The sequence below is a fragment of the Rhinolophus sinicus genome, linkage group LG05 (genome assembly GCF_036562045.2).
Source record: "Rhinolophus sinicus isolate RSC01 linkage group LG05, ASM3656204v1, whole genome shotgun sequence".
In the NCBI taxonomy this organism is placed as follows: Eukaryota; Metazoa; Chordata; class Mammalia; order Chiroptera; family Rhinolophidae; genus Rhinolophus; species Rhinolophus sinicus.
Window position 1 is genome coordinate 44,495,388 of NC_133755.1, and position 14,871 is coordinate 44,510,258.

The window sequence follows — 14,871 nt, forward strand, 5'->3', positions numbered from 1 at the left end:
CGAAGCAATTCCTTTTTCTTCAGAGGCAGCCTGGCACTGATTTCTTCACCCTAATTGCCTACACCAGAAAGAAGAGGGGGAGGGGAAGAGGGTCGGGAGGCGGGAAAGGATAGGTCTGTAGTGCTCTCAGAGCTGAGCCAAAAAGGAAAAGAAAACAAAACGACAAAACGATCCGTGTCCTGCATGTTTGCAGCAGACGACCTTCCTTTCAGCTGAGCTGTCCCGGGTGGCTTCACGGCGGCTGGGGGATCCGAGTCATTCCTTCCACGTGCTCAGATGTCCCTCTAAAGCCTCAGCCCCCTGCCAGAAGCAGCCAAATGATCTTTGTATTGTGAAGTTTCTTTAAAACGCAAACACAAAATCTAGAAAAGTCGACCACGACGCGTTTCACTTTGGCAGGGGAAGAAGGCTCCTGACTTTCAGCAGGGGGTCGTAAAGGAAGGTTCTACCTTCCCCCGAGGGAAGACGAGGATAGGGGTGGGGTGCTCCCCCAGAAAACCCAGAGCCCGGAGCTGTGCAGACTCTGGCCTGAAACCTCCTAGGTGTGAAGCCGAGAAGCTGCTCAACTTGTCCACGGACGGAAAGGAAATAAGGGAACAACGAAAAGTTTCCTGCGAAGTGACTAACACACCCTATTCTTTTTATTCCGTGCGAGACCTGAGACTACAACGTGAGGCCGGGTTTGGAGAACGACCCCTTCGCCGGGGTCCCGCGCCGAGCGAGACCTGAGCGGGACCGCTCCGCGATGGCAGTCCCGGCTGTTGAAAAGCCTCCTCCGCCACGTCCTCCCTCCCTCCCGACTCCGTAGGACCGGCCCCGGAGCCGCGTGCAGACCCTCTCCCACAAACCCCAACAGCCCCGACTCCGCCGAGGCCCGCTGGAGGGCGCAGCCGCGGCCCTATGGAGCCTGGCCCCGCGGCGCCATCCCCAGACAGAGGCCCCGAGCGCAGGGCCCGGCCGCGCCCGCGCTGGCTCTTCCTTAAATGCGGGGCCGAGGCCGACCTGAGTGGTGCTCCGTGGCCCCTCGGGTCAGCGGCCAGCACGTGCGGGGGAAGCTGGGCCGGCGGCCGGAGCAAAGAGGCTTCCAACCCGGGCTGTAGGGCCTCCCGGCGCTCTCCTCCGCCGACACTGTCGGTCCTGCGCCCGGGCCGCCCTGGCTCGCGCAGTAGCTGCCAGTGACGCGCGAGGCCCAGGTGCTGTGCTGCCTCCATCCCCAGCTCCCTGAGACCGGTTCTGTGGGGCCCAGCAGTCCTCCTGGCTGCTCAATGGAATGAAACCGGGACACCCGGCTTTGCACACGCTTGGACGACTGTGTGCCCTCCAGAGCAAGGTACACGAACCCTTGGTCCTCAGTTTTGTCGCATTTGTTATTTGGCCCCAGTGGGCCTGGGAGGGTCCAGGACTTAACACTTTGGCCGAGGCAGGTAGTGGGTCGGCCAGATGAGTCCCCGTGGCCCGGCCACCTCGGGGCGTCAAAAGCTTCGGCGCCTGCGTACTTAGGCGGCCGGGGACTGGTGACCTCGCCGTAGTTCCCGCCCGGGGGATGAAACCTCGAGAACAGGCACGTGCTTCTCCAAGAGCCTCCCAGACTGTGTCGAGGCCCCGCGCGGCGCGGAGTGGAAACCAGGAGCGGGAAGGCCCTGGGGCACCTGGGGCCGCCAGCTCGCGGGAGCTGGGGGGAGCGGGGTAGGTGCGTGGCCGCGGCTGGGTCGGTCGGAGGGGGCCAGGCGGGGCAAGGTGAGGGCGGCCAAGCTGGCCGAGAGTCCCCCGGCGGCAGCGGCGTCGGGAGCGCGGAAGGTCCCTCCCCGCCCGGCCACCTGTTAACTGGCAGGTTCTGGGAGAACCGTCCTCAGCTCTTCTCCCAAGGGAAGAGGTTTGTTCCGATTGTGTGTTGGTGTTCATGAAACAATTGAAGTAATTAGAATTGAAGCAACTCAGGGAGATTTAGCAACTTCAGAACATTTAGCAGCGTTAAGACGTCAACAGTGTTCTCTTTCTTTGCGTGCTCAACGAAATATTCGTGTTTTCTACTCATGGCTTGTAATCTCTGCTCACACTCGAGAGGCCAAAAAGTCTACCCCTGAGGAAACATGTATGAGGTGCTTTAGGTATAAAGGATAGGTCACGTTTGTGATTTTTTAAAAGAAGTTTTTAAATCTGAAAACCATCTGGAGGGCACCGCATTAATTTGCTGAAGCTCTGAAAGGATTCAGTGAAGTAACCTCATTCGTTGTGCTTTTCAGTTCTCTTCTATAGTAGTTATTGAGGGTAGATGGAGACAACATTTCTTTAAATTGTGGTTTTCTTACACCTGAGAGGAAAACTACGTAAAAAGACTCCGAATGTCGGCATATTCGTGCCTGCTACATTACCAAGATAAAACAACAACAACAACAACAAAAACCCTGAATGGTTTCATTGCTGGTGTCAAAAGAAAATTACTAGTTTTTCATGTATTTTTGTTAAAAATATTTTGTTTCACAGAAAAATTTTGATTTTTTTCAGTTGTGAAAATAAGTGATAAGTTCACTACTGTGGCAGAATTAATTAATGTTATTGATGTCATTGAGCATTGACAGGCACTAAGGATTTCTTTAGAGATACAGAAGTAAAATGTAGCTGATACATTAAATGTAGTTAATGTATGTATACCTTATTGGTAAAGAAAAACTTGTATCATTACCCCCCACCACCAAAAAAAATCACTTGGCATCTGTTGCAGAATTAATTTAGGAACAGCAACAAGATATCTTTATAAAATTCCTTAATTGAAACCGAGCAAGTTCCCCAATTATTTTGTTTTCCGTATCTCCTTTCCCTTCCCCCATACATTTTAATGTCAGAAATGAGAATGAAAAAAGCTCATTAAGTTTAAGGAATATTTATATTCAACAATCCTATACTTAAAAACCACCAACTAGAAAATGAATACTAAATAATAACAATGCATTGCTTATTTGACAACAAAAAAGCTTTTGACAAGAAAACTTCATTATCTTTAAGAGTCTGTTTAAATGTGTGGTGCCTGGAATATAGTTTTTTGAAAAAGAGAAGCTTTTCCGGGGCTCTACTTATTTAGTAGTTGGTTCCTGAAAAAGCAGTTATGCCTCTTACATTATCCTGTTGATATTTACTGATATCTGAAAAAAATAATTGAAATTTTTGTGTGGGGTGAGAACTTACCATTTTGACCTAATGATTTTTTAATCATGCTTTTAAAATGAGTTGGATTTTACTTAAAACACATTAGGTGAGTCTTTCAAAAGTTTTTTAAAAATCAAAAATCTTACCCAAAAAACTTTCAGTAGTTTAGGTGAAATGGCAGTTACATAATATAGCCAAAGTTGAAACTGCTTTTAAATATATCCATTTTTTTTTTAAGGAATAAAATAGAGCTAGGAAGTATATTGAGTGCTCACAAGTAAAATGCATATCCTTCTAATTATGAAATTATACATTCATGTTTCTAGGACTATTACTTCAAAGATAAGGATGTGTTTAAAAATATTTCAGCGTTCTTTCTAATCAAATGGGACTTAGGCTTGATTTAATCAAAGATGACCCATCAAAATTTAAACACTGAAAACCTGTTGTGTTTCTAAAAGTTGAACCCTTCTCTCCCCTTTGCATAATTTACTTGATGGCTAATAAAATCAAAGACAACATTCCATTACATTCCAAATTTCATAAATACTTTGTTTTTCAAAAGTTATTCTTTATTGAACAACTTATGAAAACTATTTTAGAAGATCTTTTAAAGTGGATTGTAAAATTAGTATTAAGGAACTTGAATCTTTTTTTTTAGGATTGAAGTGGAGTATAAATAAATCACAGCTAATTTTGACATTGGGAGTAAAATTAATTAAAATGTTGAAATAAATGGTTTCTGATTCAACAACTTGGTGTCAGAAGAGCTCATAAAATATTTTTAGGGCACAAATACTCTTATGTATGTTCTAAATGTTCATAAGATATACCATCATCTGTCATAGATATTTAAATGCAGGAATCATATTTTCTTTTTAAAGTTCATTAAAAATTTTTTATTGTGAAATAATACATACAAAAGAAAGTATAAAACAGATATATACAGTTTAAAGAGAAATGAAAATTACTAGAAACAACAAGTTCTTAAATTCTTGGAAAAGTAGATTTGGAGTTGGTTACAATAAATTTAATGTTACATAAATTATGTCTATTAATGTTTTAGGGATTTGGTTAAATCCTTTAGAGTAGTGACTGTTAATATAGGGACACCTTTTATTTATTTATTTTTTTGACAATTTTTATAAGAGTTTATTTGAGCCAAAACTTATAACAATTGCTGGGAAGCAAGATCTCAGATGTTCTTAGGGACATTTTTTTTAAGGCAGAAAAGTAGTTAAAATCATAGGATATAAAAGTTCCATAGGTCTTTGAAAATCATTGGATTTCTTTATTGATGGAAAAATTGTGCTTTATATTTATTTGTATTCTTAATGAAGGAGCACCAAAACAATCTTATTTCCCAAGCATGGATATTTGACTTCATCCAAAGCTGTAGCTTCAACTCTTGATTTTATCACTGGTGACTCTCAAATCCACATTTCTAGCTCAAGCCTCTCTGATGGACGTCATATACCTATACATCCACTGATAAGAGGCCACTGGATTTTAGCTCTTAGGAGCTTAATGATGTGATGTCTATGACTTGCTTCAAAATATGAAAGAGGAAGAGAGGGAATGGGTAGAGTATAGATGAAATAGTTTTAGCCATGAGTTGATAATTGTTGAAGCATAGTGACACTACATACAACTTCATTATACTATACTTTTGTATTTTTAAATATTTTGTAATAAAAAGTGAATTAAAAAATACTAGTTTGCAGAAAGTAGTTTTGCAGTATATGGAGGAAATTGAGCTTCCTATGCTTTGGAGCTCATATGGTATTCACATATATTATTTTCTTTATCTGTTCTCAAGTCTGGTGAGGTTGGCTGGTGTGAGCCTCAGAGTGGTTGGTTATTTACTCAAGGTTACATAGTTGGTAGGTGGCAGAACTTGGTACTTAGTCTTCAAATTCAATGTTCTTTTGGCTATAAAAACGACCTAAAATTTCAGTATATTAAGCATTAATTTAAAAAACACCGTATCACTTGAGAATTAGATTACCAGGTTGACATCAACAAAACATGCTTTATCTAAGTTCAAGTTGTAAAATTTGAGTTTTAGTAATTGAAAATCATTTCCTGGGACTACCTTTATGTTTCTGGACATTACTTCAATTTCATTTTTATGAGTGTTCAAAAAGATATTAATGGAACATTAAATGAGAAGACCAGGTTTTACTATCTTCCCTTTTAATTTCTTATTAATTTTAATTCCTTATTAGTTATTAATTTCAAAGAAATTTTAAAATTCCTTACTGATTGGTTCATGTATATGAGTGGTATTTTCTGTTCTTGGCTGAGCTATATTTGCTCTTTAGGATATTGCTTTGCTACATTATAGGAGTTCTAATCTAAGGAAAGTTGTGTAAACCAGATACAGAGTTGAGATTTGATTAATAGTTCTGTATATGAGGCTTAATTTATTTGTAAATAGATATTTGGAATCATTTTCTAACTATGCTAATTCGGGAACTTCACTCTGAGTTTTGAAGTTTGTGGCTTATTTTTTTAAAATCTCATTGATAGCAAATCCTTGTCTTTTTACCATATATTTTATTTTTTAGAGCTAAATCTGGAAATTAAAAAAAATGGATTAACAAGTTGGGTAATAGAGATCACATCACTCTATAGATATAGGATTTCTTTATTGAAAAGCAAAAAGCAGAACTCTTGTTTAAATTATATCTTTATTTCTTCAGTTTTTAAAAACTCTTTTTTTTTTCCTAAGGAGAGCACCGCTCACAGTGGCCCATGCAGGGATTGAACCAGCAACCTTGGTGTTATTAATAGCACCATTCTCTAACCAACTGCGCTAACTGGCCACCCCCAAAATCTCTTGATCTCATGCTTCTATTCCTGCTACTGACTTGTTCAGTCTTCCTCTTACCTGATGTAAAAAAAAAAAATAAGGATTGTCTGTTCTTGTTTATCAATGTTTTGAGAAGAAAACATCTAGCATCTATTTTCTCTTGGATTTCCTCAGTAGAGGCATAAACTTTATCATATACTCAGGTCAGCATCTGATAATTCCTGTATGCCTTTTTATTTGTACATTTTGGAACTGAGATTCCACCCCCAACCTCGAGGTTGTAGCCCATCTTTAAAATAGTTAAATCGTTTATCCCAAGAGACATTAGCAGTCAGTGGGGGTTCTAGTATTGAGAGGAGCCTAAGAGATAGGACTAAGGTCTCCTGTACAGTGGGTCCTCAAATAATGTTTTATTCAGTGTTGTTTTGTTATAACGTTGATGAGATATTAACTCTTGTTTATATCAATTAGCCTGGGGTAACATTGGTTTCACTTAAAGTCACACAACCTATCAACCACCATACGTGAGGACATACTATACTCTCAGAATTTGGTACAGTGCCAGGCACAAGGTAGGTCTCAGCAGTGCTTGTTGAGTGAATGAAAGAATGAAATCCAGTCATCAGCCTTGAAACAGCTTTAAATGTAATTCATCTCAGATATGGACTTGTCTTTTTAATTTGTGGTAGTCAAAGTTAGTTTTGAGTGGATTCAGTAGCATATTTTCTTAGTTTCTTTTAATCATCCTTAGAATCAAGATCTTTTTGGTTGTTTTCCACTATTACATCTCTCGTTAAATGTAAGACATTTTCAAAATTTAGTTCATTAAAATTTTAAGTTATAAAATATAAAAAGGCTGACAAGTTCTCGAACTTGTTGCAACAATATTGCTAACCTTTTTTTACATCAGAGGGATTATTCATTATGAATTTGTACCAACTGGACAAACAGTTAACCAAGTTTACTATTTGGAAGTGCTGAAAATGCTGCTTGAAAAAGTTAGACAACCTGAACTTTTCGCCAACAATTCTTGGCTCTTGCATCACAACAATGCACCAGCTCACAGGGCACTGTCTGTGAGGGAGTTTTTAGCCAGTAAACAAGTAACCGTATTGGAACACCCTCCCCACTCACCTGATCTGGGCCCCAGTGACTTCTTTCTTTACCCAAAGATAAAGGAAATATTGAAAGGAAGACATTTTGATGACATTCAGGACATGAAGGGTAATATGATGACAGCTCTGATGGCCATTCCAGAAAAGAGTTCCAAAATTGCTTTGAAGAGTAGACTAGGCGCTGGCATCAGTGCATAGCTTCCCAAGGAGGAGTACTTCGAAGGTGACCGTCGTGATATTCAGCAATGAGGTATGTAGCACTTGTTCTCGGATGAGTTCGCGAACTTAATTGTCAGACCTCATATTTATAAATCCTTAAAACTTATATGTATGTTTTATCAAGTAATTATCAATACCATGTAATCACCACTGCCGAGGTCAAGGAATGTAACATTATTGCGACTGTAGAATTACCTCATATACTTTGCCTGTTACAATCACTTTTGTCTCCACAGAGGTAACCACTTATCCCGTCATTTCTAGTAATTATTTTCTTGCATTTCTCTTTTAACTTAAACATCTGTATATGCATTTCTAAAACACATCGATTTTATATGAATAGGATTAAGTTACTGTTTTTTTTTTTTTTTTAAAGATTTTATTGGGGAAGGGGAACAGGACTTTATTGGGGAACAGTGTGTACTTCCAGGCCTTTTTCCCAAGTCAAGTTGTTGTCCTTTCAATCTCAGTTGTGGAGGGTGCTGTTCAGCTTCAAGTTGTTGTTCTTTCCATCTTAGTTGTGGAGGGCGCAGCTCAGCTCCAGGTCCAGTTGCCATTGCTAGTTGCAGGGGGCACAGCCCACCATCCCTTGCAGGAGTCGAACCGGCAACCTTGTGGTTGAGAGAATGCGCTCCAACCAACTGAGCCATCTGGGAGCTCAGCGGCAGCTCAGCTCAAGGTGCCGTGTTCAATCTTAGTTGCAGGGGGCAGAGCCCACCATCCCTTGCGGGACTCGAGGAGTTGAACTGGCAACCTTGTGGTTGAGAGCCCACTGGCCCATGTGGGAATTGAACCGGCAGCCTTCGGAGTCAGGAGCATGGAGCTCTAACCGCCTGAGCCACCGGGCCGGCCCAACTTGCTTTTTTCATTTAACATGTTTATAAGATTTATCCGTGTTATTGTGTATGTCTGTAGCTTCTTCATTTTCATTGGTCTATGCTGTATAGTATTTCACTGTGTGGCTATACCATAATTTATTGATTTTTGTCTACCATTGATAGGCATTTGGGATGTTTCCAGTTTGGGCCAATTATAATGCTGTTGCTCTGAACATTCTTTTATGTGTATCCTGGTGCACATAAAGATGTACATCTTTAGAGTAGCCTTGGAATAAAATTTCCGAACCACAGGGGATCCATATTTTCAACTTAACTAGATATTGGCACAGTTTTCTGAGTTAATTGTGTTAAAATTATGTTCCCAAATAGTGTATGAGAATTTCAGTTGCTCTATATCTTTGCCAAAGCTTAGTTTTGTTAGATTTCTAAAATTTTGTCAGTTTTAGTGTGTAGTAATATCTCATTGTGGTTTTAGTTTGTATTTTCTTGATTACTGATGAGATTGAGCCCCTCTTCTTTCATTTGTTGTCTATTTGCTATCTTCTTTTGTGAAGTGCCTGTTCTTATATTTCCTTCTCTTCCTAATTGATTGTCGACCTTTTCAGGTTGATTTGTAAGAGCTCTTTACAAATTCTGCATACTAGCTCTCTGTCAGTTATATGTGTTGCAGATATTTTTCCTACTTTGTGGATTGTCCTTTCATTCTTTCTTATAGTGTTTTAAATACCTGAATTTGTTAATCTTTTCCTTTATGATTGGTGCTTTTTGTGTGTCTTGTTGAGGGAATCCTTACTTCATGCTCATGAAAATATTTTTCTATATTATAAAAGATTTCTTTTAAAAGATTTGCCTTAAATATTTATCATCTGACTTTTTTTGTATTGTGTAGTATTCTTCTTTCTTGAAACTTCATCTGCTCACATGAGTGCAAATGTCACCTTTATGTTGCTAATTCCAAAAATCTGTATTTTGGGTATTGACTATACTCCTTAGCTGAGATCCTTATTTCCAACAGCCTCCTGGATCCCTCTACTTGAATGTCTTGCAAATATCTGCAAATATCTTAGTTTAAGCTCGTTAAAAAAATCTTTATTGTTTTCTGTTAAATCATATAAGCCAAATACATGGTGGAATCTTGGATTCTCCTTTCCTTACCTTCTCCAACCAAATAACCATCATGTCCAAGTGATTCTACTTCTGAAATGCGTGTCAAATCCATGAATTCCCTTCTCTCCAGTTCCACAATTACTGCTTAGAGTTCCACCAAGTCTGGTTCAATAGCCTTCTAATTGTTTTTCCTGCCTTTCTTCTATCCCCGTTCACTAGTCAGTCATTCACACTGCCACAGAGTTTTCTTTCCAAGACACAAATGGCATCCCTTTGCTGCTGTTATGGCTTTTCATTGCCTGCATTATAACAAAAAGTTCAAATTACTTCACATGGCTTCTACCATTACTCTGCAGGAATCCATGTTTTAGCTTCACCAGGCTACGTTTTGTTTCCCAAAGAAGGTGTGGACTTTTATTGTGCCTTTTTTCATGTTGTTCTATGCTTGGAATAATCTTCCTTCCATTTCTGTTACCAGTGGGAACACTGGGAAAATCCTATTCCTTCTCCAACCATTCCTAGAAAGAAGTTGTCCTTCCTGCCTTTGGGCTTCCCATAGCACTTTGTTCATACCTTTATTGCGGTTCTTATCATATTGCTTTATATTTATTGCTTTGTGTGTCTGTCTCCTGTGGTAGGCTATGAGGTTTTTGAAGACAGAATATGTTTGATTAATCTTTTTATTTTTAGAATCTAGCAGTGCCTGGTACAAAATAGTACTCAATAAATACTTAAAGAATTGTGCTAACCTTAAAAGAGAAAATAGAAATGTGTGCATTGACTTCAAAGTTGGGAGGCGGGAAAAATGTTGATGAAAGAGTCCAATGGTCTGTTTTAGGTGAGTGGGTTCTAGCTGAAGAGATTAGAACATGCAGCTCTGGTCCAATGCTAGCTGCAGGGACAAAAGTAATCTTAAGTGAACAAATAAAATTGACGGAATTCTCATTTTTAAAAGGGTAATTTTTTGTTTCAAACAGACTTAGAATACAAAAATTAAATAAAATTAGTTTTAAAAAAGTAAAAAATTCACAATACTGTTGAAGAAATTTGTCTTTTTCAGAGAACACTTAATGAGCATAGTCTATCCTATTACTTTAATACCACAAATATATCTCTGTTTTGACAATGCTTGCTAACGTTTACTCTGGAAGGTGCTGTAAATCAGGTACTTCTTAGGTTTAATCAGAACAGTGATAGGTTAACAGTTCTTGCATGTGCTAATTCTGCAGACTCCGTAAAAAATAAAACCTCTGATGACTAGAGCCCAAATGTTTTCTTAAGGTTCACACAGCATACACAACACAATTGAATTGTGGCTAGACAGTTTTTCACAGTTCATCTGGAGAAAGCAGGGTTAGTGTTCAATAACATATTTTTCTCTTTTCATGTTAACGTAACTGATTCATTGTATGCACAAGAGTAATTGAAATATAAAATGTTCTTAATAATAAAATTTTAAGAGCAAATTGATTTTTTTCATTAAAATATTATACATTGTTTATATCTGGAGTTCTTTTTTTTAAGGAGGGCCCCTGTGGGGATCGAACCGGCAGCCTTGGTGTTATTAGCACCATGCTCTAACCAACTGAGCCAACCGGCCACCCCCTATATGTGGAATTCTGATTGGAATAAATCTTTCAAGTAGTTTGAAAAAGTTTGTCTATGTCTGCTGATAAGTTATCTTCTGATAATGAATTTATAGATTTTTAAATAGATTTGCCCCTAATCATAAAAGCAACTTCCACATAAACATGGTAAGTTGAATATATGTGTTTATTTTCATTCCTTCTTGAAAACGTACTAAAATGAAAATCAAGGAATAAAGAAAGGCATAAACTCCAAAAGGACAAAGTGAATATGAAAGGAGATGTCAACAGAATTTTGGAAGCTGGGACATCGGTAGATGAATGGTAACTAACTTAGTAAAGAAAGCTGAACCCTCAGTCTGTGCAGTTGCCTTCCACCTGCTATACCTGGTTAGCAGCGATAGCAGATATCAGCCAATGGCTGTGCAGATACTGATGGTTTCCAGGCAAGTGTCCAGCATGAGCTTAGTAGGGAACCAAAGCTCTGTCTAGGATGTTCTGATTGCAATACATGTGTCTAGAGTCTTTGAGCCTGGGAGTAACTGAACATTCATAGATGAATTATGCTATGTAAGAATGTATTGTGAATGATTACAGAAATAGGATGATGATATCTGAGGAAGAACCTCAGTGGCTCTTTTAATTCAACAAGGGTATCATAAGTCTAGATACTATGCAATCATACTACCCAGAGCTATGCTGTCCAGTACAGTAGCCCCTAGCCACATGTGGCTTTTGAGCTCTTGAAATGGCTAGTCTGAATGGAGATACAATGCAAGTATAAAATTCACCCTGGATTTCAAAGACTGAGTATGAAAAATGTAAAATAGCTCATTAATAATTTTTATATTAGTTGCCATTGAAATACTTTGTATATATTGTGTTAAACCAAGTATGTTATTAAAAACATTTCACCTGTTTTTTTTTTACTTTTCTACTGTGGATGCTAGATGATTTAAAATTATGTATGTGGATCTTACTAGTTTTCTTTTATGCAGCTCTGAATAGAGGTATTGATTCCTAGGGGTGACTGGTGCGGTTCCCTGGTCTGTCTCTTACAGGGGCTGTTTAAAAAGAAGGTCCTCCATCTGACTTATTTCACTCAGCATAGTACCCTCTAGGTCCATTCATGTTGTTGCAAATGGAAAGACTTCATTCTTTTTTATTGCTGAGTAATATTCCAGTGTGTGTGTGTGTGTGTGTGTGTGTGTGTGTGTGTGTGTGTGTGTGTACACATACATATATACCATGTCTTTATCCATTCACCTATTGATGGACACTTAGGTTGCTTCCATATCTTGGCTATTGTAAAAAATGCTTCAGTGAACATAGGGGTGCATGTATCTTTTCGAATTAGTGTTTTGGATTTCTTCGGATAAATACCAAGAAGTGGTATTGCTGGGGTGTATGGTAGTTCTATTTTTTTGAGGACTCACCATACTGTTTCCCATAGAATCTAAAAAAAACAAAACAAATGAACAAACAAAAAGACTCATAGAAACATAGATCAAACTGATGGTTGCTAGAGGGAAGAGGAGGTAGAAAGATGGGTGAAAAAGATGAAGAGGAATATATTCAATAATAGTGTGATTACTTTGCATGGTGACAGATGATTATTCGATTTAGTGCAGTGATCACATCATCAGGTATATAAGTGTCAAGTCATCATATTGTACACCTGAAGCTGATATAATATCATATACCAACTATACTTAAATGAAAAAGGTACTCTAGTATATCAGTTATACCTCAATCAATCAATCAATCAATCAATCAATCAATCAATTTAATGAAAGGTATTTTAAATCGGGACCTCCTCCAAACTGTGCAGCACCTCTCAGTAGCATCTAAAGTACTCCACTATATACCTTTGATGAGCTACAAAATTAGTGATGCTGTGAGTCTGTTTATTGAATAAAAGGGAATAGTCTAAAGTTATCAATAGACATCTTGTTAAAATTTGAAATTTTTTGTTATCCATCTTGCTAAAATTTGTAAATTTTTTGTTATCCATCCATCATTATGCCTCTTCAGCATTTTATGAATCATGAAACTTTCTGTACCTGATTGCTGAATGCTGTAAGAGAAAAACCACACAGTTTAGCCAACTGAGACTACCAAAGAGTCTTGGATACCAACCTGGCCTTGGGTTCTCAGTTTTCTACCAATACTTCTGTGTTTCTTGATCATCTCTTTAACCTAGTCTCGATAGTGGCCATTTAAATCCAATTTCATTGTTCTCAAACCTCCTGTCTTTTTCTCAGCAGATGACCTTACTTCCTACTTCATTGAGAAAATACTGTAGAAGGTATTGGAGAAGAATGCTCTTGACTTTCAACCACGTGTACTATATGTGTGTGTGTGTGTGTGTGTGTGTGTGTGTGTGTGTACATATACAGAGAATGCCGAAAAAATGTATACACATTTTAAGAAAGGAAAACTGTATTAAAATTGTAATAATATATACCGATAACAAAAAAATGAATACAAGTCACATTTGACTTCTGCAATTACAAGAGGTGCTCACAGTGGTTGCCATCAGTGTCCAGACACTTCTGATTATGGCAAACTACTGTTTGAGCAAGGTTGACCAAAGTGTCCACTTATATACATTTTTTATGACACCCCCAGTATATGAGTTTGACAATTAAGTTCGCGAACTCATCCTAGAAAAAATGCTACAAGCCTCATTGCTGAATATCACTATGGTCACCTTCAAAGTACTCCCCTTGGGAAGCCATGCACTGACACTAGCACCTAGTCCACCCTTCAAAGCAAGTTTGGAACTCTTTTTCTGGAATGGCCATCAGAGCTGTTGTTGTATTACCCTTGATGTCATGAATGACATCAAAATGTTTTCCTTTCAATATTTCCTTTATCTTCAGGTAAAGAAAGAAGTTATTGGGGGACAGATCAGGTGAGTGGGGAGGGTGTTCCAATACAATTATTTGCTTACTGGCTAGAAACTCCCTCACAGACAGTGCCGTGGGAGTTGGTGCGTTGTTGGATGCAAGAGCCATGAACTGTTTGCCAAAAGTTCAGGTTGTCTAACTTTTTCACACAGCCTTTTCAGCATTTCCAAATAGTAAACTTGGTTAACTGTTTGTCCAATTGGTACAAATTCATAATGAATACTCCCTCTGATATCCAAAAATGCTAGCAATATTATTGCAACAAGTTCGTGATTTTAATTGTCAGACTTTGTATGTCTATATATACTTTATATGTCTATATGTGTGTTTGTATTCTAACCTGCACTCACAGCCATTCTTTTATTCCTGTCCAGTGGTAGGCATGGTGATTCTTTTCTATCTGAGGATAAATCTGTTTTTGTGTTCTGTATCTTATCCCCTTCTGCTTCCTTAGGGACCTCCTTTTGGCCTCTTCAGTTTCTTTCTCCTTCCCTATTGGCATCATCCCAACAGTAGTCAAACATGCTCTAATCTCTGCCATCTTAAAAAAATCTCCTTTTGATTTGTCCTTGTTTTCTTTTTTTAAAGATTTTACTGGGGAAGGGGAACAGGACTTTATTGGGGGAACAGTGTGTACTTCCAGGACTTTTTCCAAGTCAAGTTGTTGTCCTCTTAATCTTAGTTGTGGAGGGCGCAGCTCAGTTCCAGGTCCAGTTGCCGTTGTTAGTTGCAGAGGGCGCTGCCCACCATCCCTTGCGAGAGTCAAGGAGTCGAACTGCAGCCTTGTGGTTGAGAGCCTGTACTCCAATCAACTGAGCCATCTGGCCACCCGGGAGCTGAGCGGCAGCTCATTGACTTCATTCTAGTTGCAAGGGGAACAGCTCACTGGCCCATGTGGGAATCGAACCGGCAGCCTCGTTGCCCAGAGCTTGCGCTCTAACCAACTGAGCCACCTGTCCGCCCCTTGACTTGTCCTCTTATACCTACCACTAGGTCTTCCTCTGTTTAATAGTTGAGCTTCTTAAAACATTGTCTATTCATTATTTCTATATTCTCACCTCTGTTTACTTTAAAAAAAAAAAAAAAGATAATGTCAAGCTTAATCTGCCAAATATACTAGTTGGATTTGTGGAG